Source organism: Pseudorca crassidens, chromosome 20, assembly GCF_039906515.1.
Source record: "Pseudorca crassidens isolate mPseCra1 chromosome 20, mPseCra1.hap1, whole genome shotgun sequence".
NCBI classification, from domain to species: Eukaryota; Metazoa; Chordata; class Mammalia; order Artiodactyla; family Delphinidae; genus Pseudorca; species Pseudorca crassidens.
This window is the reverse complement of record NC_090315.1, coordinates 30,719,733-30,744,852: the sequence shown is the minus strand read 5'-3', so window position 1 is coordinate 30,744,852 and position 25,120 is coordinate 30,719,733.

Here is a 25,120-nt window from a genome sequence, read left to right as displayed (position 1 = left end):
TGTATATATACAATGGACTATTATTAAACCATAAAAAAGAGTGAAATAATGCCATTTGTAGCAACCTGGATGGACCTAAAGATTATCATCTTAAGTGAAGTAAGTCAGGGAGAGACAAATATCATATGATATCACTTACACGTGGAATCTAAAAAAATGATACAAATGAACTTATTTACAAAACAGAAATATACTTACAGACATAGAAAACAAGCTTATGGTTACCAAAGGGGATAGCAGGGTTTGGGGGAGATAAATTAGGAGTTTGGGATTAACATATACATACTACTATATATAAAATAAATAACCAACAAGGACCTACTGCATAGCACAGGGAACTACATCCAATATCTTGTAATAACCTATAATGGAAAAGAATCTGAAAAAAAAATATGAATCACTGTCCTGAAAATTAACTATACTTCAGGTTTTTTTTATTTTTTATTTTTTGGTGGTACGCGGGCCTCTCACTGCTGTGGCCTCTCCCGTTGCTGAGCACAGGCTCCAGACGCGCAGGCTCAGCGGCCATGGCTCACGGGCCTAGCCGCTCCGTGGCATGTGGGATCTTCCCGGACCGGAGCACGAACCCGTGTCCCCTGCATCGGTAGGTGGACTCTCAACCACTGCGCCACCAGGGAAGCCCTCTTTTTTTTTTTAAACATCTTTATTGGAGTATAATTACTTTACAATGTTGTGTTAGTTTCTGCTTTATAACAAAGTGAATCAGCTATGTATATCCATATATCCCCATATCCCCTCCCTCTTGAGCCTCCCTCCCACCCTCCCTATCCCACCCCTCCAGGTGGTCACAAAGCACCTAGCTGATTTCCCTGTTCAATGTAGCTGCTTCCTACTACTTACCTGTTTTACATTTGGTAGTGTATATATGTCAGTGCTACTCTCTCACTTTGTCCCAGCTTACCCTTCCACCTCCCAGTGTCCTCAGGTCCATTCTTTACGTCTGCGTCTTTATTCCTGTCCTGCCACTGGGTTCATCAGAACCATTTTTCTTTTTAGATTCCATATATATGTGTTAGCATATGGTATTTGTTTTTCTCTTTCTGACTTCACTCTGTATGACAGACTCTAGGTCCATCCACCTCACTACAAATAACTCAATTTTGTTTCTTTTTATGGCTGAGTAATATTCCATTGTATATATGTGCCACATCTTCTTTATCCATTCATCTGTCGATGGGCATTTAGGTTGCTTCCATGCCTTGGCTATTTTAAAGAAAGCTGCAGTGAACACTGTGGTACATGACTCTTTTTGAATTATGGTTTTCTCAGGGTATATGCCCAGTAGTGGGATTGCTGGGTCATATGGTAGTTCTGTTTTTAGTTTTTTAAGGAACCTCCATACTGTTGTCCATAGTGGATGTATCAATTTACATTCCCACCAACCGTGCAAGAGGGTTCCCTTTTCTCCATACCCTCTCCAGCATTTATTGTTTCTAGATTTTTTGATGATGGCCATTCTGACTGGTGTAAGGTGATACCTCGCTGTAGTTTTGATTTGCATTTCTCTAATGATTAGTGATGTTGAGCATCCTTTCATGTGTTTGTTGGCAATCTGTATATCTTTGGAGAAATTTCTGTTTAGCTCTTCTGCCCATTTTTGGATTGCGATTTTTTTTTTTTTTTTTGATATTGAGCTGCATGAGCTGCTTGTATATTTTGGAGAATAATCCTTTGTCAGTTGCTTCAATTGCAAATATTTTCTCCCATTCTGAGCATTGTTTTTTCATCTTGTTTATGGTTTCCATTGCTGTGTAAAAGCTTTTAAGTTTCATTAAAAGTTTCCATTTGATTTTGTTTTTATTTCCATTTCTCTAAGAGGTGGATGAAAAAGGATCTTGCTGTGATTTATGTCATAGAGTGTTCTGCCTGTGTTTTCCTCTAAGACTTTGATAGTGTCTGGCCTTAGATTTAGGTCTTTAATCCATTTTGAGTTTATTTTTGTGCATGGTGTTAGGGAGTGTTCTAATTTCATTCTTTTACATGTAGCTGTCCAGTTATTCCTGCACCATTTAGTGAAGAGGCTGTCTTTTCTCCACTGTATATTCTTGCCTCCTTTATCAAAGATAAGGTGACCATATGTGCGTGGGCTTATCTCTGGGCTTTCTATCATGTTCCATTGATCTATCTTTCTGTTTTTGTGCCAGTACCATACTGTCTTGATTACTGTAGCTTTCTAGTATAGTCTGAAGTCCGGGAGCCCGATTCCTCCAGCTCTGTTTTACTTTCTCAAGATTGCTTTGGCTCTTCGGGGTCTTTTGTGTTTCCATACAAATTGTAAAATTTTTTGTTCTAGTTCTGAGAAAGATGCCTTAGGTAGTTTGACAGGGATTGCATTGAATCTGTAGATTGCTTTGGGTAGTATAGTCATTTTCACAATGTTGATTCTTCCAATCCAAGAACATGGTATATCTCTCCATCTGTTTGTATCCTCTTTAATTTCTTTCATCAGTGTCTTATAGTTTTCTGCACACAGGTCTTTTGTCTCCTTAGGTAGGTTTATCCTAGGTATTTTATTCTTTTCGATGCAGTGGTAAATGGGAGTGTTTCCTTAGCTTCTCTTTCAGATTTTTTGTCATTATTTTGTAAGAATGGAAGAGATTTCTGTGCGTTAATTTTGTATCCTGCTACTTTACCAAATTCATTGATTAGCTCTAGTAGTTTTCTGGTCGCATCTTTAGGATTCTTTATGTATACTATCATGTCATCTGCAAACAGTGACAGTTTTACTTTTTCTTTCCCAATTTGGATTCCTTTTATTTCTTTCTCTTTTCTGCTTGCCATGGCTAAAACTTCCAAAACTATGTTGAATAGTAGCGGTGAGAGTGGGCAACCTTGTCTTGTTCCTGATCTCAGAGGAAATGGTTTTGGTTTTTCACCAATGAGAACAATGTTGGCTGTGGGCTCGTCATATGTGGCCTTTATTATGTTGAGGTAGGTTCCCTCTATGCCTACATTCTGGAGAGTTTTTTTTCATAAATGGGTGTTGAATTTTGTCGAAAGCTTTTTTTGCATCTTTTGAGTTTATCATATGGTTTTTTTCCTTCTGTTTGTTAATATGGTATATATATCACATTGATTGATTTGAGTATATTGAAGAATCCTTGCATTCCTGGGATAAACCCCACTTGATCATGGTGTATGGTCCTTTTAATGTGCTGTTGGATTCTGTTTGGTAGTATTTTGTTTAGGATTCTTGCATCTATGTTCATCAGTGATATTGGCCTGTAGTTTTCTTTCTTTGTGACATCTTTGTGTGGTTTTGGTATCAGGGTGATGGTGGCCTTGTAGAATGAGTTTGGGAGTGTTCCTCCCTCTACTGTATTTTGGAAGAGTTTGAGAAGGATAGGTGTTAGCTCTTCTCTAAATGTTTTGTAGAATTTAGCTGTGAAGCCATCTGGTCCTGGGCTTTTGTTTGTTGGAAGATTTATAAACACAGTTTCAATTTCAGTGCTTGTGATTGGTCTGTTTGTGTTTTCTGTTTCTTCCTGGTTCAGTCTCAGAAGGTTGTGCTTTTTAAAAATTTGTCCATTTCTTCTAGATTGTCCATTTTATTGGTATATACTTGCTTGTAGTAATCTCTCAGGATTCTTTGTATTTCTGCAGTGTCAGTTGTTACTTCTCCGTTTTCATTTCTATTTCTGTTGATTTGAGCTTCTCCTTTTTTCTTAATGTGTCTGTCTAATGGTTTATCAATTGTGTTTATCTTCTCAAAGAACCAGCTTTTAGTTTTATTGATCTTTGCTATTGTTTTCTTCATTTCTTTTTCATTTATTTCTGATCTAATCTTTATGATTTCTTTCCTTCTGCGACCTTTGGGGTTTTTTTGTTCTTCTTTCTGTAATTGCTTTAGGTGTAAGTTTAGGTTGTTTATTTGAGATTTTTTCTTATTTCTTGAGGTAGGATTGTATTGCTATAAACTTCCCTCTTAGAACTGCTTTTGCTGCATCCCATAGGTTTTGGGTCATGGTGTTTTCATTGTCATTTGTTTCTAGGTATTTTTTGATTTCCTCTTTGATTTCTTCAGTGATCTCTTGGTTATCATGTGTTTGTATTTTTTTACAGTTTTTTTTTCCATGTAATTGATACCTAGTCTCATGGCATTGTGGTCGGAAAAGATGCTTGATACGATTTCAATTTTCTTAAATTTACTGTGGCTTGATTTGTGACCGAAGATATGATCTATCCTGGAGAATGTTCCATGAGCACTTGAGGAGAAAGTGTATTCTCTTGATTTTGGATGGAATGTCCTATAAATATCAATTAAGTCCATGTTGTTTAATGTATCATTTAAAGCTTGTGTTTCCTTATTTATTTTCATTTTGGATGACCTGTCCATTGGTGAAAGTGGGGTGTTAAAGGCTCCTACTATGATTGTGTTACTGTCGATTTCCCCTTTTAAGGCTGTTGGTGTTTGCCTTATGTATTGAAGTGCTCCTATGTTGGGTGCATAAATGTTTACAATCGTTATATCTTCTTCTTGGATGGATCCCTTGATCATTATGTAGTGTCCATCTTTGTTCCTTGTAATAGTCTTTATTTTAAAGCCTATTTTGTCTGATATGAGTATTGCTACTCCAGCTTTCTTTTGATTTCCATTTGCATGGAATATCTTTTTCCATCCGCTCACTTTCAGTCTGTATGTGTCCCTAGGTGTGAAGTGGGTCTCTTATAGACAGCATATATATGGGTCTTGTTTTTGTATCCATTCAGCCAGTCTGTGTGTTTTGGTTGGAACATTTAATCCATTTACATTTAAGGTAATTATCGCTATATATGTTCCTTTACGATTTTCTTAATTGTTTTGGGTTTGTTTTTGTAGGTCTTTTCCTTCTCTTGTGTTTCCTGCCTAGAGAAGTTCCTTTAGCATTTGTTGTAAATCTGGTTTGGTGGTGCTGAATTCTCTTAACTTTTGCTTTTCTGTAAAGGTTTTAATTTCTCCGTGGAATCTGAATGAGATCCTTGCTGAGTCATGTAATCTTGGGTGTAGGTTTTTCCCTTTCATCACGTTAAATATGTCCTACCACTCCCTTGTGTCTTGCAGAGTTTCTGCTAAAAGATCAGCTGTTAACCTTATGGGGATTCCCTTGTATGTTATTTGTTTCTTTTCCCTTGCTGCTTTTAATATTTTTTCTTTGTATTTAACTTTTGATAGTTTGATTAATATGTGTCTTGGCATGTTTATGCTTGGTTTTATCCTGTATGGGACTCTCTGCACTTCCTGGAGTTGATTGTTTCCTTTCCCATATTAGGGAAGTTTTCAACTTTAATCTCTTTAACTATTTTCTCTTCTTCTTCTGGCACCCGTATAATTTGAATGTTACTGTGTTTAATGTTGTCTCAGAGGTCTCTGAGACTGTCCTCAATTCTTTTCATTCTTTTTTCTTTATTCTGTTCTGCGGCAGTTATTTCCACTATTTTCTCTTCCAGGTCATTTATCTGTTCTTCTGCCTGAGTTATATTGCTATTGATTCCTTCTAGAGAATTTTTAATTTCATTTATTATGTTGTTCATCATTGTTAGTTTGCTCCTTAGTTCTTCTAGGTCCTTGTTAAACGTTTCTTGTATTTTCTCCGTTCTATTTCCAATATTTTGGATCCCCTTTACTATCATTACTCTGAATTCTTTTTCAGGTAGACTGCCTGTTTCCTCTTCATTTGTTTGGTCTGGTAGGTTTTAACCTTGCTCCTTCATCTGCTGCATATTTCTGTGTCTTCTTATTTTGTTTAACTTACTGTGTTTGGGGTCTCCTTTTTGCAGGCTATAGGTTCATAGTTCCCATTGTTTTTGGTGTCTGCCCCCAGTGGGTGAGGTTGGTTCAGTGGCTTGTGTAAGGCTTCTTGGTGGAGGGGACTGGTGCCTGTGTTCTGGTGGGTCGGGTTGGATCTTGTCCTACTGGTGGGCAGGGCCACGTCCAGTGGTGTGTTTTGGGGTGCCTGTGAGCTTTGTATGACCTTAGGCAGCCTCTCTGCTAATGGATGGGGTTCTGTTCCTTTCCTGCTAGTTGTTTGGCATGTGGCATCCAGTGCTGGAGCTTGCGGTCATTGAGTGGAGCTGGGTCTTAGCGTTGAGACAGAGATCCCTGGGAGAGCTCTCACTGATGGTTATTACATGGAGCCGAGAGGTCTCTGGTGGTCCAGTGTCCTGGACTCGGCTCTTCCACCTCAGAGGCTCAGGCCTGACACCCGGCCGGAGCACCAAGACCATGTCAGCCACACGGCTTGGAAGAAATGGAAGGAAAAAAAAACCCCAAAACCAAACAGACAGAACCCCAAACCAAATGGTAAAAGCAAAACTAAACAGACGAAATCACAGAAAGAGACATACACATACACACTCACAAAAGAGAAAAAAGACAAAAAAAAAACCCATCCAATCCAGTAAACAAATCCACCAATGATAAGAAGCACCAAAATGTAAACTGAGATAAACATAAAACCCAGAAACAAATCAGATGCAGAAAGCAAAGCCCAAGTCTGCAGTTGTTCCCAAAGTCCACTGCCTCAATTTTGTGAACATTCATTGTCTATTCCGTTCATCAAGTTGCTTGTGGAGATTTAATCTGCTCCTGAGGCTGCTGGGAGAGATTTCCCTTTCCCTTCTTTGTTTGCACAACTCCTGGGGTTCGGCTTTGGTTTTGGCCCTGCCTCTGCGTGTAGGTCTCCCTCCAGTATCTGTTCCCCACCCAGACAGGAGGGGGTTAAAGCAGCGGCTGATTAGGGCCCTCTTGCTCACTCAGGCCAGGGAGAGGGAGGGGTACGGTACTGATAATTGGAATGCAGGGCGAGCCTGCGGTGGCAGAGGCTGGTGTGATATTGCCACAGTCTGAGGCGTGCTCTGTTCTCCCAGGGAAGTTGTCCCTGGATCTCGGCACCCTGGCAGAGGTGTGCTGCACAGGCTTCTGGGGGTGTGTGGGTAGTGACCTGTGCTTGCACACAGGATTCTTGGTGGCAGCAGCGGTCGTGTTAGTGTTTCATGCTCGTCTCTGTGGTCTGAGCTGATAGCCGTGGCTCACGCCTGTCTCTGGAGCTTGCTTAGGCGGTGCTCAGCCTTCAGTGGGCACACAGAACAGGAATCCCCTCTCCTCACACACCCTGAAACAATGGTCTCTTGCCTCTTCGGCATGTCCAGATTTTTTCCCGGACTCCCTCCCGGCTAGCTGTGGCGCAGTAGCCCCCTTCAGGCTGTGTTCATGCAGCCAACCCCAGTCCTCTCCCTGGGATCCGACCTCCAAAGCCCGAGCCTCAGCTCCCAGCCCCGCCCGCCCTGGCGGGTGAGCAGACAAGCCTCTCGGGCTGGTGAGTGCTGGTCAGCACGGATCCTCTGTGCGGGAATCTCTCCGCTTTGCCCTCTGCACCCCTATTGCTGAGCTTTCCTCCATGGCTCCTAAGCTTCCCCCCCGCCCACCCCCCATCCCCGCCAGCGAAGGGGCTTCCTAGTGTGTGGAAACTTTCCCTCCTTCAAAGCTCCTTCCCAGAGGTGCAGGTCCCATCCCTATTCTTTTGTCTCTGTTTTTTCTTTTTTCTTTTGCCCTTCTCAGGTGCGTGGGGATATTTTTGCCTTTTGGGAAGTCTGAGGTCTTCTGCCAGTGTTCAGTAGGTGTTATGTAGGAGTTGTTCCACATGTAGATGTATTTTTGATGTATTTGTAGGGAGGAAGGTGATCTCGTCTTCTGCACCATCTTGAAGGTCTCTCCCAAGGCCTTTTCTTTAGGTATGGGTTCTGTAATTGCAGTTTCACATTGCATTTATTGCATTAAACTGTAACTGTGGTATATATTGACTATGATTTCTATTTCAATTTCTTTAAAGAGGAGTGAGGACTTAATGGAGCTCAAGAGCAATTGAGTGCAGAGCAGACCCCATTTATATTTTTGCAGCCTAATCTGATAGCCATTTTAAATCACTCATCACTTGATTCTTTTTAAAGCACGTATCTCAGTTTTGAATACCAGTTCTTTTTTTGCATTCATAAAAATAGGGGGCTACACCTATGAATTGGTCATGGAAGCTCCCTCCAATCCCTATATATATATATATATTTTTTTTTTGTGGTACGCGGGCCTCTCACTGTTGTGGCCTCTCCCATTGCAGAGCACAGGCTCCGGATGCGCAGGCCCAGCGGCCACGGCTCACGGGCCCAGCCGCTCCGCGGCATGTGGGATCCTCCCAGACTGGGGCACGAACCCCCGTCCCCTGCATCGGCAGGCGGACTCTCAACCACTGCGCCACCAGGGAAGCCCCAATCCCTATATTTTTATAGTTAAATTCCATAAAACGGTTATAGATAGTGTTCAGTGGGAGGGAGAAGGGAGTTATAACTTTCCACCCTGGCATTGGAAAGGTGTCAGTAAAGACTTCTTGAGTCAGTAGGTCCTCTGCTGGATCTGGAAGGATGGCAGAGTTGGAAATGCTAGCAGTATGGTGGAGAAGACTCTCTGCAGATGGGAAGGCATGTGTGAAGATGGAGGCAGTCAAGTTCAGGGCATATTTAGTGAATGATGAGTGCCCAGGTTTCTGGGAGTTAAGATGTATCTACAGGCAGGGTAATCCTCACACCTCAGTTTTCCTGGGAAATTCCTGACTTATGCCTGTTGTTCAAGAATCCCACTCAAGGTAATACTTGTCCCAGATAAAAGTGTCACGGTTTGGACAATAAATTATATGGTCACCCTACCTAAAGGAGAAGAATAGGAAGATGAAATGTCAGGTAAGGTGTTGTGACTTTGGGAGGTAATTGAGAGTCATGGAAGATTTGGAGAGTTTAGAGAATCTGCTAAATTTTAGGGATCATTTTGGTGACACTTCAGATTACACAGTGGGTGAAAGAGAAGAATAGAGAAGACTACATTGAGGTTTCTGGTAATAAGTTGTTTAGAACAGCAGCCAGGAGAAGGGCAAGGGTTGAGGAAATGAAGAGGAAATGCAGAGGTAGGCATGGACAGGAATCAATATTACAATCTAATATTGAAGCATCAAATTCCTTGAGAGGTGAATGGCCAGGGGGCAGGATTTCTTCTCCTTGGGCCACTTGGTGGCATGGTTTATTGGCTAATCCAGATCCCCCTGGGATGGAAGTAATAAGAAATCAATGCTTAGGTCTTGTAGCTCTTCCAGTTTGGAGATGAGCCTTGTAGTTGTGCACCACTTTGCTGTTGAGAATAAATCACCAACATTCTGTATCCCATCTACATTTTGGAAAAAGAAAAGAAGTGAATTATTAGTCTTGAAGGCTCAACCGCATTTTGGATTCACTTCCCACCTTTGGTTTCTCATTGGAAACTTGAGAAAAGATAGATTTTTTCATGTGTGTTAGGGTCTTCCCTTGAGGAGGAGGTGACCAGAAAAAAATTTAAAAATGGGGGCCAAGCACTCACAGAAGTAATTTCTTTTTCTCATTTCCAAGCCAGAAAAATCACCTTTTCCTCCCAACTCCCTCGTGCAAAGGCTATGTTTTTATCGTGGTGTCTGAAAAACATTTGGATAGCACTAAGTTCTCTACACACATGTGGGACACTTTATGTAAAAGACACATGTGTGACACCTCCTTTTAAATCCCCCCCCCTCCCCTTCAGCACACATTTCCCCTGGTGCTTTTCATCCTGTTAGAGAGACTCTGAAATGAAATGGAAACTTTCTGGGGAGCTGACAGGAAGCACTTTCTCTTTTTCTAAGACACAGGGCTCGTGGAGGCTGTGAGGTGGGGGTCTAGGTCCTGCACTGGATCTCTTTGACACAGGTGTGTACTTTCACTCCATCTTCCTGCCAGTTTACAACCATGTGGTCTTGAGCTGTGCTTTGGCCAGTGTCTGTGCCTTCTCAGCCAGATAACATTTTCCTGTGCTTTTTCAAGCATGTAGAAGTTAGTTTGGATGCAAGAGGGCATGTGTCTGGGCGCTGTGTAGAAAGTTAACTAACTTGTTGGAAATCTGGTTCCTAATTGTAGGAATCAAAATGAATTTTCAGTATTCATCTATGAGAATGGGATCATTAACCATTGCAAAAACACAGCCAAGAAGGTGTTTGTTATTTCAACAAAATCCTGGAGATACAGCAGTGAGCAAAATAGACAAAAATTCCTGTCCCCGTGGAGCCTACATCCTACTGAGGCAGAGAAAGAGAGAGAGAGAGAGAGAGAGAGAGAGAGATGATGATGATGAACAGTATAGTATTGATAAATAAAATAAGTGCTAATGAAGGAAAAAGTCTGGGGAGAAAGAAAATGATGAGGGTGAGGGAATTTGAAATAGTAAATAGAGAAGCCAGGGAAGGCCTCACAGTAAGGTTGCTGCTTCCTTTGGGTATTTCCTAGAACGATACCAAGCCTTATCTAGTGGAGGGATGTCCCAGGCAAAGGGCAGAGCAAACGCAAAAGCCCTGAGCTGACATGTTCAGGGGACAGCAGGCCAGGGTGCTGGAATGAACTGTTTGTCCAAGTTGTTTTTCACCTTTTCTCTGCACAGTGAAGGCCTAAGATCTGACCTAACATAGTGCATATTAGCATTTCCTTGTACTGACTGAATTATCATTAACCCTTGGGAGCATTTGGAAAATACAGATGCTCGAATCCCTGCCCAAGCTATTCCACTTGAGTAGGTCTGGGGTGATAGCCAGGTACCTGTCTTTATAGACAGCTTCCCAGGTAGTTTAGATGATCTGTAGGTCTTGGGATCAGCTACCTAGATGCAGTTCATCATGAGCTCCAGCTTCATTTTGGCTACAGCGTCTATGGATCCCCTTTTCAGGGCAATGAAACACTGAGGTGGATATGATTAGTGTTGGATTCAGTTATTTTATCTGCAGAGAGAAGCCCTGGTGATGACAGGCTAATGTTTTTTTGTGTCCTATGCTCAGGAATTGCAACACAGTTTCCAATTGCGCTATAGATTTGTGCTGTGCTTTGCTTTCTTTCTATGAGAACTGGCCTCTGTCTTCAGCAGGTTCTAGTTGCTCTATTCCATGTTGCACTGTAGCCAAGGAGGGATTAAATAAGCCAACTGTAGGGGTAGGGATATAAATAGGATTCACCAGGAACTTGAATACAACTTGAAATATTCTTTTCTTTTTTTTCCTGCTCTCTGCCTGTTGGTCTTGTGTTCCATCATTCCCACAATGTAGAAAACAGGGACTCACAACTCTCGAATGTCAGCCTGAGAGCTTCTGCCATGAGAGGGTTTGACTTCTATTCTCTGAATCACACATCTAAAAAGTTCCCAGGGAGGAGGCTCAGTGGTCTGTTCCTGGTCAGGTGTCTCCTGTTGAGTGGATCCAATGTGGCCAGGGTCGTGTAAGTACATGGCAGCTCCTCTAGCAGCCATCAATGAGGACAGGTGACAGTTCCTAGGAGAAGGATGGGGTGAAGTGCATATGAATAATGTTAATTCCAGAGCTGAGACTTGCCTTGAAACTTTTCTTTTGATATTGATACAGAGCCAGGGTAATTTAGATTTAGAACCAAAACCAAAGTCTTTAAAATTAGATAAATGGCCCTCCTATATCTGATTCCCTATTACTGCACTATAACTTCATCACTGCACATCATTTATACGTTCATGCCCCTCTAGTCACGCTGGTCTCCCCAGGCAAGGCCTTTGAACTTGCCTTGCCTGGGGAGACCAGCGTGACTAGTCCTGCCCCAGAAATCTGCAAAGCTCACTCCCTCACCTCCTTTTAGTCTTTGCTGAAATATTGTTTTCTCAGTGAATCCCCCTCTGTCCACCTTATTTAAAATTGTACTTCTCCTACCCCAGAGTTCCCAATAATTCCCAGTCATTTTATCCATAGCACACATTACCACATGACATACTCTGTCTTATGTATTTGTTGCTTCTTTCATTCACTACAACAACAGCTTTACAAAGCCAGGGACTTTTTTTTTTGTCTGTCTTGTTCACTGCTGTATCCTCAGCACCTGGAGCAATGCCTGACACATGGTAGGCACTCAGCAAATACTGAATGACCAGTCAAGTTCACGTATATTTTCTTGGACAGCCGTAGTTATCCCACAGCCATACGTTCCTATGACTTTCCATGGTTAGGCACCCCCAGGTAGAGAGTCCCACCTGGGCCTCCTTTGGATTGAAGCCAGTGATGATTCCAGAAAACAAACAGAAGAGCAGGGAGGCTGGGGTTGGCATAGCAGCTGCTGAGTTGGGAAGCGGGCAGCATCTGTATTACTCAAACACAGCAGCATCCCCAGGGAGAGGGTAACCCTGAGGCTCTGCAGGTCTTTTCAATATCTTGGATTAAATGAACTGTGAAATATTTGTTTTATTAGAAGAGCTTGGGTTTGTTTCTGAGGCTTTAAATTGTGTCTGTTCTGGGCAGCTGATACGTAGCAGAGAGTGCACAATGTTTAGAGAACTCATGGGAACCTCACCCATCATTTGGGGTCTGTTTTCAGGGGCCCCTCTCATTTCTCCTCCAAGACCAGCAATCTCTTTGTTGGGACAAAGCACTGAGGAAAGACAAGGTTACTGTTGGTAAAGGAAAATGACTGTGGAGGGGCGCAGCCTCATGTAGTACGCTGTGTGCAGAGGAACTCAGGAAATTCTGAATGGCTGCAGTCTATAGAATTTCTGATGGGGGCAAGTGCATTAAATGAAGATGGGACTGGAGGTTCAGGAAGAGCCAGTGAGAACTTTTATGGGACTTGAAAGAAAAGCCCTTCATGTGTACAGATGTTCTGAATACAGTTCCACAGCATCCTCTAAGTGTGTTGCTCTTAAATCACAGTTTCCATCTTATCTAGGAAAGCTGAGGGCCTCTGAGGTTCAGGAGGGAATCCCTAGTTTCTGAGTGGGAAATGATAAAGCCCAGATCCTGTGGTGAATTCCCATAGTGAATGGAATGGGAGCCTCCACATTCTCAGCTATGAATATTGAGCTTCTTTCTTCCTGCTACAGCTTTGTCATTGATTCAGCTGTCAGCCCTCCATCCCTGCAGATGTAGAACCTACGGAGATGGAGGGCCTACTGCACTATGCCATTTTATACGTATAAGGGACTTGAGCATCTGTGGATTTTGTGTATGTGTGAATGTATATGTGTAGACGTGAGTGTGTGTAAATGCATAGGAGAAGTTTGCGAGTGTGTATCCTCCCAATGGTTAAGTTTTCAACTCTGGGAAGAAAAGAAAGAATGAAGCAAGGTTAAATAAATTGTTTCATTTTTAGCCTTATACAATTCTAAAAATTTGGCATCTTTTTCCTACCAAAATGTATCCATGCATTATTTGTGTAGTTTTGAAAAATTGCAAAAAGATTATAGTTGACAAATGAAATCACTAACCAATGACAAATTGACTGATGTTCCCTCTTCTGCTCTATTCTATTTACTGCTGGTTCCAAATAACCACAATAGTAGTGGATTGGGGAGGGGAATCTCATCACATCATGTAGGAATCATTGTTTCTCTAATGCCGCTGACCTACTTTCCTACATATCTATGCCATTTTTTCATGCTGTCTATTACACCTAGAATTCTTCCTTTCCCAGCTCTTAGTGTCTTCAATTACCAATTTTGCTCATCCTTTAAGACCTATCTTGATTAAATCACCTCCATGATACTTTTTCTCATTTGTTCAGCATTCATCTTATCCATCCATCTATCCATTCATCATTCAGTGAATGGTTACTAAATGCCAAACTCTGTGTGGAACTTCAGGTAGTACAGATATTATTCTTGCTCTCTTGAAGATAACATTATAAAGAGAAGATGGAAAATAAATAATCAAGCAATTGAATGAATATAAAATTTAACATTGTATTGAATGCTAGAAAAAAATGCTAGATATCCGGAAAGAGAATAAAGAAACAACACCCAAATTGAATAGGGTGATCAGAGAAGGCATTTATCTTAAGATATAGAAGTGAAAAAAATGAGAAACACATCAAAGGATGAGGGAGGGTAGGTATAAAGATGTTTTCACAGGGGAAATATATATGACCTCTTTTGCTTCTGAAAGCCTTCTATATTCGCTTATTACATTGTTCATTATATATATGATGTCTGTGTTCATATTCTTGATTTTCAGGTTTTGGGGCAGCTTTCAGTTTCCTATTGGTTTCCTAGTAGGAACCAACACACTGAATCAAGCATCTGTGGACTCCAAAGCAGGAAGAAGGAATTCCTTATATTGTCCCAAAGACATCTTAAATTTCATTGATACCCTCTCTGGGGAGTTTCTAAAAACACAGAAATTATTTCCAAAATGATCTTTAGGACTGAATATTAAAGTGGTTTTACATTTCCAAGTTGCCTCTCTGCTAGATCTTTACTCTGTACCAAGAAAGAAAGATTTCCATTATCTACTAATCCAATTCTGGTTGGGTGGAATCCATCCTTAGGCCAAACTTTATTTAAAATCATTTAAAGTCTTGTTAAAGAGGAAGTACTTTCTTCCCTTTGTGTTCCCTCAGGCCTGTGGGTTTTTTTTTTTTTTTTTTATTAATAGGAAAAAGAGAGTATAGTTTTGGTAGACCAGAAATTTTCTTTAGTGAAATATATGGACTGTAGACTATATCCAACGTATAATCACCTCTCCATGACTCTGAACTGAGTTAGTACTATTTTACCAACTTAAAGAGTTGTCATCTTGATTTTTCCCAAAGCTCTGGCCTTAAGGCATGGAGAGGTTTTTATTTTGTAAACCAGATACCAGAAAATATCTTTTCTGTCTCCCTTGGGGATAGCATCTTCCAGACTAAGGCAGTAGAGAGAACAAATCCAATTTCAGGAACATATGGTAGTCAGAATAAAGTGGAAAACGTCTTGCTATCTCTGGAAGGTCATAGGATCTTAAGAGTTAGAAGGTACCTTGGAAATTATTTAGGTCACTCCCCTACCCAGGGCTGAAATTTGTTTATAATAGCACTGAAAAATGATTATATATCTCACTTGCACATAAATATTTCCCTTGATGAGAAGCATAGTACCTTTTAAGACAGACCATTCTGCTTTTTAGTTATCTCTGGTTATTAGACGTTACTTATTCATATCAGTTTTATCCCATAACCTTCAATGAGACAAAACCTACAGTTCTAACATCTTTCCAGTAATCCTAAGAACATGTCTTATCTATGGCTAATTAAAACTAAATCGGGCTTTGAATCAGAACATTCAAGTTATGGCTTCACAAATTAGTTGATCTTGGGCAAATTTTTAACTTCTATGACTCAATTTCCTCCTCTGTAAAATATAGTCACCTACCTCACTGAATCATTGTGAGGATTAAATAGGAAAATGTGTGTGAAAACGACTAACGTATGCCCAACATATAGCAGGTGGTCAATAACTTTTCTTTTCTGTTCCATCTTCTTTCTCATGTTTACTGAAAGAGTCTGAGGACAACTACAGGTAAGGAGTGCATTTGTCTACAAGTAACAGAGAACCCAAATATTATTGACTTCGTCGTAAGGACGTTTATTATTTATTTACTAAGAAGCTCAAAGATTGGCAGCCTTAGGCTAAGTATGGTAACTTATTGACCTTATGAAGGACCCAGGCTCTACCTCACTTCTCCACCATTCTTAGCATTACTGGCTTTTTTCTTCATGCTTTCTGCACGCTAGATGTAAGATGGCTGCCGTAGCTCCTGGCACCATGGATGAATTCAAGGCAGAAAGAAAGAGGAAGGAGTGGCATCTGTAACTCCTTTCCATTCCCTTTCCTTTTCTCAGGAAGGAAAATAGTGTTTCCTGAAGCCTCTCTGCAGACTTTTCTTATCTTTCATTGGCCAGACTGAGTGAAAGGGCTATACTCAATGCAGGGTGAGCTGGGGAAGTGATACAGGCAAGAGGGAAGGGGGTGGGGATGGCTATGCATTAGCCAACTAACCACAGCTGCTCCTGAAGCACCTCTCATGTCTCCCCCAAATCGTCCCTCCTCTGGGCGTATCACTCCCTGTGCTCTCAGCATCTCTGAAAATGACTTGATTTGCATACCCTTTGCTCCTTAGTCTCCTTGGTTGGGTTAATCATGGTCAGCACCAGGTGATGGCTGTACCCATTGGGGCTCAATCAGGGAGCAGAACCACTATGAGTATTATGAACTGTGGAGTTACTGTGGGATTAGATTTTACAAAATGTAAGAGGAGCTGGAGAAGTAAGGTCCAGAAAGGGAAGTTGTCAGATCAGAGAAAATCACTAACCAGCTCTCCCAAGGCACAAGCACAGGGAGCAAGTCATAACTTGTAGGAAAATCTGGAAAGTCAGGCATGTCCAGCTGCCAGAGCAGGGCCACAAAAAGGATCTAGAAAAGAAGTTTCTGGAAGGTTGTTGCCTCTGTGTCTGGTGGTGAACCAGGGTTACTGATAGTCAGTTGGGCCTGTGGTCAGGAAGAAGAGCTGTGTGCCGGGGAAAGCTAGGACAAGCAGGAACCTGCTGGTACCTCTTTTCTGTCTCTTACTTCATCTAACCAGAGTGAACCTTAGAGCATAAATTCAGCGTGATTTGAATGGACTCAGTGTAGCTCCCCCAGACGCAGGATGTATCAAGCATGGGGAAAAAGAAAAGGGCTGTGCACCCAAATGGACTTTGGCCATGATGAGGTTTCACACATTTTCATTGCAGCAAGACACACTTTTAGGGAGAACAGATTCTCTGAGGGTGTATTAAATGAGGGAAATAGGGCCCATTCTAAAGGTAAAATAGGATTAGCATGGGATATGAACATAAGTTGCTCTTATGAATCCATTAGGGGAAGGAAAAGCAGGAACTTATTAGATTGTGAGGATAAAGAAGGAGGAAGAAGATGGAATTTTGAAGCAGAAACTATGTCCCCAACCATTTTCCTATATAAGCCCTTCACATCTCCACTATTAATTTTGTTTCTTTAACTTCTGTTTCCAAACCCCGTAACAGCAATTTCTCCTTGAGTATTTTTCCTTTGGAATTAAATTTTTTATCTTTGTCTTGACTTGTATATCAGTAAATGTTTAGCAGTATGTTAACTGTTATCTTTGTGTACTAAAGCACAAGGTTGTTTAGAATAATTAAATCATGGGATGTCTCCTATACCCATCTTACTGCTGATACTCTTTTCATCTAGGTGATAAAAGCCAGACATACGTTAATCCACATAAAATTGTCTCATGATAACTTGAAAAATTATGAGAATGTTATCTAATCATGAAAATAAGTTAAATTCTTCCTTTTCTATAAATAAGAGGTGGTTTTTGTTTTTGTTTTTTTTGATTTACAAAGCAGACAGAAGAGTAGGGCCATTTTTCTGTTCCATTATGGAACACATGATATATTTAGTGTTTCTAAGATTTGTTTTTTGAGGCTGATTTGTCAAAAGGACAGCCTGACCTATGTCTTCTCTGCATGGCAAGCTGAATGCCAAACAAATGTCTCCTTCATTCCAAAGACACCATTCTATTCTATTTGGGTAGAAGATGATGCTTACCTTAGCAGCAGGAAATTGTTTGACTGGAGTACTTTCTGACGGCAAGCTTATTTCACAGAGCTTTGTAGAGAAGGTAAATTTTGATGTCAGTGCTAGTTAAAGCAATAGTTCCAACCTGATTTCCAATTATTATTGTCCAAATGGGAACATTCAAATGCTGGGATTTCCTTACAAAACTAGTAACCCTAGAAAGTCACATTTAAAAAAACAATACAACTTAAGGGTATATACAAAAGCCAGCATTATAAATTCCATATTGCTCTGGACTTAGCAAAATAAGCAGATGGAATATATTGGAAGGGCTGAGGGCACAGATGTCTTCTTGGCTTGGGTTCAGAGTGAAAGAAGCCCATTTTGTAGCTGAGTCTGGGATAGGAAAGATCCAGATACATGGAGAGCTGAAAAACCAAATACACAGGTTTAATGAATTGTTTATCAAAGTAATTATCACAACATTTAAGCAACAAGTTATTTTCTGGGAGCGTGCTTTTTAAACTGATTTAAATACACGTTTTGAGTGGGTAAAGCTTTTCAGTGGTGGTTGAGTTATTGCTAAGTTTCCTTAGATCTTCCACTTACAGTAGTATTGCTATTGCTCTGGCCAAGAGAAGGCTTACCCTTTGGGGCCCTAAGCCCTTTGTTCATTACAAACATTGTTTCTACTATGTTTAATAAAGTGGGAGTGAATGTTTACTATGTTGAACTTTCCTTTAAAAGTGAAAAAAAATAATATCAGCTGCTGTACTCAGTTTAAGGACCATATTGATAAAGGAGAAGCCATGAAAAATAATTAACTTCTGTTGTTTAGTTCTTGTTATAAAATTTATGCATACCCTTTGGAGAAAATGTAAGAAAATACAGACAAAAAGAAAAATTTTAAATCACCGGAAATCCTTCTATCAGAAAACGATCAAAGTTAACATTTTACAACAAAACTTGCCAGTTACATAGGTATTTTTCATATTCCTATTGTTTTCTTCCAGCAATATGTTACAAACATTGTTCCTTGTCAATAAATACAGAAATAAAATGTCAATTTTAATAGATGCCTATATTTTAACTAATCTATAGTTATCTAAGCTATCCACCATTTGTAGACACCATGATTGTTTTTATCTGTCTATCTACCTATCTATCCATCTATCTAGCTATCTAGCTATCCATCTATCTATCTATCTATCTATCTTTTCAATCCACATACTTTTCTGTGTGCTTGTCTGATTATTTCCTTGGGTTGAATTCCCAGAAGCAGAATTGCTGGATCAACGGTTCTGCACAAGTTTAACTTTTGGTAGGTATTGCCAAATTGCCTGCCAAAATTTCAAACCCCTTATATTCCCTTCGACAGGGTACGAGAGTGTCTTTTCTCCATATGCTCCCTAACACTGAGTAATATCAACCCAATTAATCTTTGCCAAGCTGAAAGGCTAGAACTACCACAGCATTAACATTTGTTGTTCTTATTTGTGTATTTAAGATTATTATTGAGTTTGCACATCTTGTTACACGTTAATTAGCCCTTTGCACAGAACATTATGAATGTTCAGACTATGTGCTTCCATTCATTGTGTTTGCATTTTCATTGTATTTTAAAGAGATTATATAACCTGGAAGTTAGCAGGCCTGGCATTTAGTCCCTAAAGGGATTAATTACTACTTCTCCCTAGATGGATCTGTAAAATGGGAGCAATTATAACCCAGCCCAGCCATAAGGACTACTTCCTTCTGTTATGTACAGTAATTGGAAAGAGGAGGTTTGGTGTTTGTTTGTTTTGGTTTTGTGTTTTTTTGTTTGCTTTTAAGATTTCTGTTCACTCCTGTGGTAGGCAGTCTATAAAAGGCCCCTCAAGGATCCCAAACTTCCTAGTATTCACATCTTTGTATAATCTCCCCTCGAGTGTCAGCTGGACCTAGTGACTTACTTCCAACTAATAGAATACAGCAGAAGTGATGGGATCCACTTCTAAGACTAGATGACCAAAGACTCTGGCTTCCATCTTGCTCCACATCTCTAACCCTCTGTCTCTGTCTCTCTCTGTCTCTCTGTCTCTGTCTGTCTGTCTGTCTGTCTGTCTCTCTCTCTCTTTCTCTCTCTCGGAGCCTTAGCTCTGGGGGAAGCAGGCTGCCATGTCATGAGTAGCTCAGTGGAGAGGTCAATGGAGAAAGAAACTGATGTCTCTGGCCAACAACCAGCAAGGACCTGGGGCCTGCTGCCTGCCACTTGAGTGAGCTTGGAAGCATACCCTGCGCAGGTCCAGTCTAGAGATGACAGCACCCCCAGCTGTGACACTTGATTGCAGACCGTGAGAGACTCCAGGTCAGAGGCACCCAAGCAAGTTGTGCCCAAATTCATGACCCTCAGAAACTGTGAGAAAATAAGTGTTTGTTGTTTCAAGCCGCTAGGTTGTGGAATAATTTGTTACACAGCAATAATACCTAATACAATTCCTGAGTTATCCTCTTGGAGTTGGTGCTGTGCTCTGCCTCCTGCTCCTGGCTCAGCCATCCACCACCCCTCTGTCATCACTGGTCACCACTGGGAACTTGGAATTCTTTGTCTCAGTGTACTTGGTCTATCTTAGCAGACAGGTCAAGGAAAGCTACACTCCTGTATTAACCACATCTTTTATTTTCTGTATTCTAATGCTTTGATATCTGGGGCCTTGCTGACCCTGGAGGGACTGCTCATCTCCGGGTTAGTGAATTTCTAGAGGCAGTAGACAGCTGTCAGGGGAGTGTGTTCTTTTCAAATGCAAACCAACCCACCCAGAGCCACACCCCCAACTGCCTCCTTTATTGGGCTCTTATACTCTGGGTACTAACCTCCTGTCCTAATCACCCCAGGGCCAGGTACCAGACAATTAGGATGGCCTCTGTACTCCAGAGCCCACTGAAATTATTCAAACCAGCCAATCCTAAGCCTGCTTGCCCTGCCTTACCCATTTCTTCCCAAAGAAACCACATTAAAGGCTCTTGTACAGAGTCTCCCTCTTCCTCTGCCTCCTGACTGACGCTGGTGCTTCCCCATGTGTCCCCCACTGCAGGGTGTGCCCCCTCCTCTTGGAGTTTGAATCTCTAACATAACTAATTATCTTTTCAATGGCAATTGTCTTATAATCTGTTGGCCTTACCACGCCTGAGTAATAACAAAACCTCTATTAAAACAACTCCCTTTTTTCCTGCTTGCCTTCTTCCTGTACTACCTCCCCTCAGTACTTTTAAATGAAAGGCTATGACTGCACATAACCAAAAGAAAAATTTATTTCTCAGACCCATATTAGCTAAACGCACAATAAGAAAGAGAAACAGTTTTGTAAGTGCACTTGATCTGTGCAGATTCCCTTGACTATTAATATGCAAACCAGCATCAGTTCTCCTTTGTTCATTACAACTTTCTGATTCTATGTTTGACTCACCAGTATTTAAGAAATGGGGCTCATTAGAGAACAGGCTGCCCCATATAACTCAGGTTACCCTGAGCTATGCAAAGACTGATCTGAAGCTCTGGAAGTACTACTTTTAAAAGTTAGATTATTCGTTGTTCACACCTTTCTTACCTCTTGCCCCTGCAAGTAGAGAGGAGGGAAAGAAAGAGGTTTGGTTTCCAGTTATTTTAGTCAAAGGGCTAGGTCAGATGATCTTTCAAGGTCCTACTTAGCCCTTAAAGTTGCTTGGCTTGTTTGTGGATTGGTTCTGAGAATGGTAGAATGAAGATCATGGACACTGTTGTTTACTCATTATGTTGCTTGTATTTTTGTTTCCTTTGTTTTTGAAGAAATAGCATTCCAGCTTGCCTGACCCATAATCCTGTCTGAAGTCCTTATTTTCGAGTGAGATGGGAGATGCACTTCGTGTAGACTGTCTTCTGAATTCCCCATACACTTGTTTTCCCGAGCAGGATGTCATCTTTTGTCTCTGAAGGGGATGTACTTTGCAGTTACTCTAGAAGAGAAAAAGTGAAAGGCTGTGCTTTCCTAAGGCCCAATCAAATTTTGTCAAAATTTTGGTTCAATGAGTCTATTTGTCAACATCACATTGTATCTAAAGATGCTTTTATCCACCCACTCATTTGTCTTAGGTTGAACTAAATAGTATGTAATTTACTGTATCACCAAAACATGGAAAAGAAAAGAGAAATATTTCTTACTCTTTGTTCTGCATCTCAGCTATGAAGTGCAAGGAATCTTGTGCTTCAGGACTGTCATTCATTTCTGATTCTAGAACTGCTTTAATAGAAATTAAGATATTCTGATGGGTTATATTCAGATTGTATTTTTTTTTTTGAGACTCTTTTCTTTGTTTACTGAACTGTCTCTTAAATAATGCTCTTACTCTGTTGAGGAGAGAACTATTGAATTGTCATGTGTGCGTTGACTAGCAAACACACATAAATGGAATAGTAGCTGGGCTCCTGTAACCAAGAGAAGTTTGCAAAACATTTAATTGTTAAGGGAGTCACAGTATTTCAGAGATTGACCTTGAAGTTTTGAAAAAGTGAATTGATCCACTGGAACAAGTACAAAGGCAGCTTTGGTGCTAAATGTAAATTGTTAAAAATGGTACGGAATAACATCTGCCTTGTAGTATGCCTTAATCAGCACTGTGAAAAATGAAAGTTTAACGATCTACTATAGTGGCTTCTAAGTGAAGGATAAACAAAGGATGAAAGAGTTTCTTGCATGGTTTGTAACTGATGCCATGAAAAATGTCAAGAACCATCTGCCTCAAACTTATCCAAACTGTCATCAAGTATTCTAATCCAGTCAAACGAGATACAACTAGAAGAACCTATGTAACTTGCTGAAGGCTTATCAAAAGAGTTGTAAATAAAGAAGGAAAAAACCCATCAACTGTGTAGCTGCAGATTGTAGCCAGCTTGCCTGTGGCTTTGAAATTCAATCCCATTTCTCTAGTCTGACAAACTGTACTAAATAGCAAAATGGATTTTTATTGCTTTCAGCCATTTTCACTTTAGTTGCTATCAGGAGATGAATACACAGTTTTCTAATAGAATCAGAATCATGATTTATTTTTTTAAATGCACATACTGATTTGGACCTTAGCACTCAGTCCATGAGTATGTACAGAGTACGTGCAGAGGAGCTAAACAGTACGTTTTTGTAGGTAAGAGATCCCTTACCCATGTATGGCTAGATTTCCATGACCTAAGATTTCCCACATTTTTTTTTTCTTAAATTGGAGCTTCTCTCATGCTAGCTATTTATTATTCACATTTTCATAATCTAGTCATTAAGAGTACAGAGATCATTCTGATGGGGTTTAAATTCCAGCTCAACTACTTACTGGCTGAGAGATCTTAGGCAAGTTGCTTAACTTCCCTGGACTTACTGTCATCATCTGGAAGTCTGAGATATTTGTAATTACCTGGATCATAGATGGACATGAGTTTATGCTTATAAAATTACTGAAACATTAAAGCTAATTATGACAGGTAATGCTCACTGAATATTCATATCCCTGTGTTCCTCTTGGTTTCCTAGTCCTTTGCACTTGGGCTGGGGCCATGTCACTAGCTCTGGCCAATGGATTGTTAATAGAAGGGCTGCATGTCATTTCTGAGCCAAGATATTTAACTGCCTGTCTGCCTCCTCCATCTTTCTCATTCCCTGCCAAGGTGACCTTGGAGTCGATGTGTTCCAGACAGAATAGTTACAAGATAAAGAAGGGCCACTGGTCCCATGTTGGGCTTCCCATGAGAAAGAAATACAACTTTGTTGGGTTTAGCTGCTGGCAGTCATTCTTAATTTGTTACTGCACATAGCAGAGCTAGGCCTAATACATAAATCAGTAAGTGTTGGTCTTTGTAATTATATATATTTACTTTGCTACCAGTAGATACACAATAAATATGTACTTAAATGGCATGGAATCCTCTGACTATTCCATTCTCTTCTTCAGTATTTCTAACTGAACAGGAAAAAAAGTGCAGGGGGCGGGGAAGAAAGAGGATGATACAAATAACTGTAGAACAAGGCAAAATGTTAAAGCTGCAAGGATAGTTTCACAAAAGGACCTCTGAGAAATTAGAAGAGATTACTTATAGCTGAGAAGTTCTGGAAGAAACTTTATGGATGTAGAGTCCCTTTAACTAGCATTAGAGGATGGGCAATATTGAGATAAGCAGGTCTAGGAGTGTGCGAGGCATACTGTGTTTCACCTCCCCAAGATGGAGAACAAGGCATAAGTCTTTAGCAAAAAAAGAAGAAATAGGAATGACCAACATATAAATGAAAAGATATTCACAGACTTCCCTGGTGGCACAGTGGTTAAGAATCCACCTGCCAATGCAGGGGACATGGGTTCGAGCCCTGGTCCAGGAAGATCCCACATGCCACGCAGCAGCTAAGCCCATGGGCCACAACTACTGAGCCTGCATGCTGCAACTACTGAATCCTGCGCCTGGAGCCCGTGCTCCGCATCAAGAGAAGCCACCGCGATGAGTAGGCCTCGTACCGGAACGAAGGGTAGCCCCCGCTTGCCTCAACTAGAGAAAGCCCGTGCGCAGCAATGAAGACCCAACACACCCAAAAATAAATAACTTTATAAAAAAAAGAAAGGATTCACTCCCACAAGTAAGCAAAATAATCAAATCAAAATGAATCAACATTGAAACAAAAAGTAGATGTTACTTTTTTACCCATCAGTTTGGCCACAATATGAAGACTTATTATATCAAATGTAGGTGAGAGAGTGGGGAAATGGCGCTTTCGCTGACCTCCAGTGGAAAGGTAACTGGCTGTATCTCTGAGGTTTTTGGCAATAAACATCAAAAGCCTTAAAAATGTGCTTATCTTTCACCCAGTGATTTCACCAAGATGATTGTATGTATATATTCATCAGAGAAAAAAGGTTAAATAATTAAAACAAACAAAACAACCAACAGCAGGAAACAATCTAACTGTCCATCAGTAAGGGATGGATAAAAATATCATGGCATATATGAGAACATTATACTAATTTTAAATGATACATATATAAACCTATTGACATAGAAGGATCTGTAGTATATAGTTAAATAAAAGGATGTTTTAGATCATTATAGACTATGTATCCTATTTGTGTCTTTATTTGTGAAGATATATACTAACATATTTTTAGAGTTTAGAATTATAATTTGTAGATTATAAAATGTCTAATTATATTTTCATACATATTATATTTTGTATATATTTATTTGGACTTTAATTAGATTTAATTCATATATACATACATATCCTTTCCAAATTTTTATATAGCATAATTTTAACAGTTTATACTTGGGTGGTTTTAGGTGGTAGGATTATAAATGAAATTCATTTTGACCCTTATTTTCTGAATTACTTCTCACGTTTAGGTGTTACTTTAATACTAAAAAGAAAGCTATTTCCAAAAAAAAAAAGAGGGAGAAAATGTTTGGGAATGGCCTTCACGTTTGGATGTGGATAAGGGACTCTTCTAATGGCCTCATTCCTTATATGATGGATACACTTTCTTACAGCCTGATTGTGTCTGCTCTGTGTGTAAGGAGATGTGCTACCTGTGAAACAGGCCATTTCCTACTTATGTAAATCATTTTGCACTGAAAAATACTGCTTATCAACAAGTTGTTATCTTTTTAGTATTATCTGCCATTTCTCTAAAAGCAAGTCTACCTTTAATTCTATAGTAAGAGTGAAGTGGTTTGACAGTCCACAC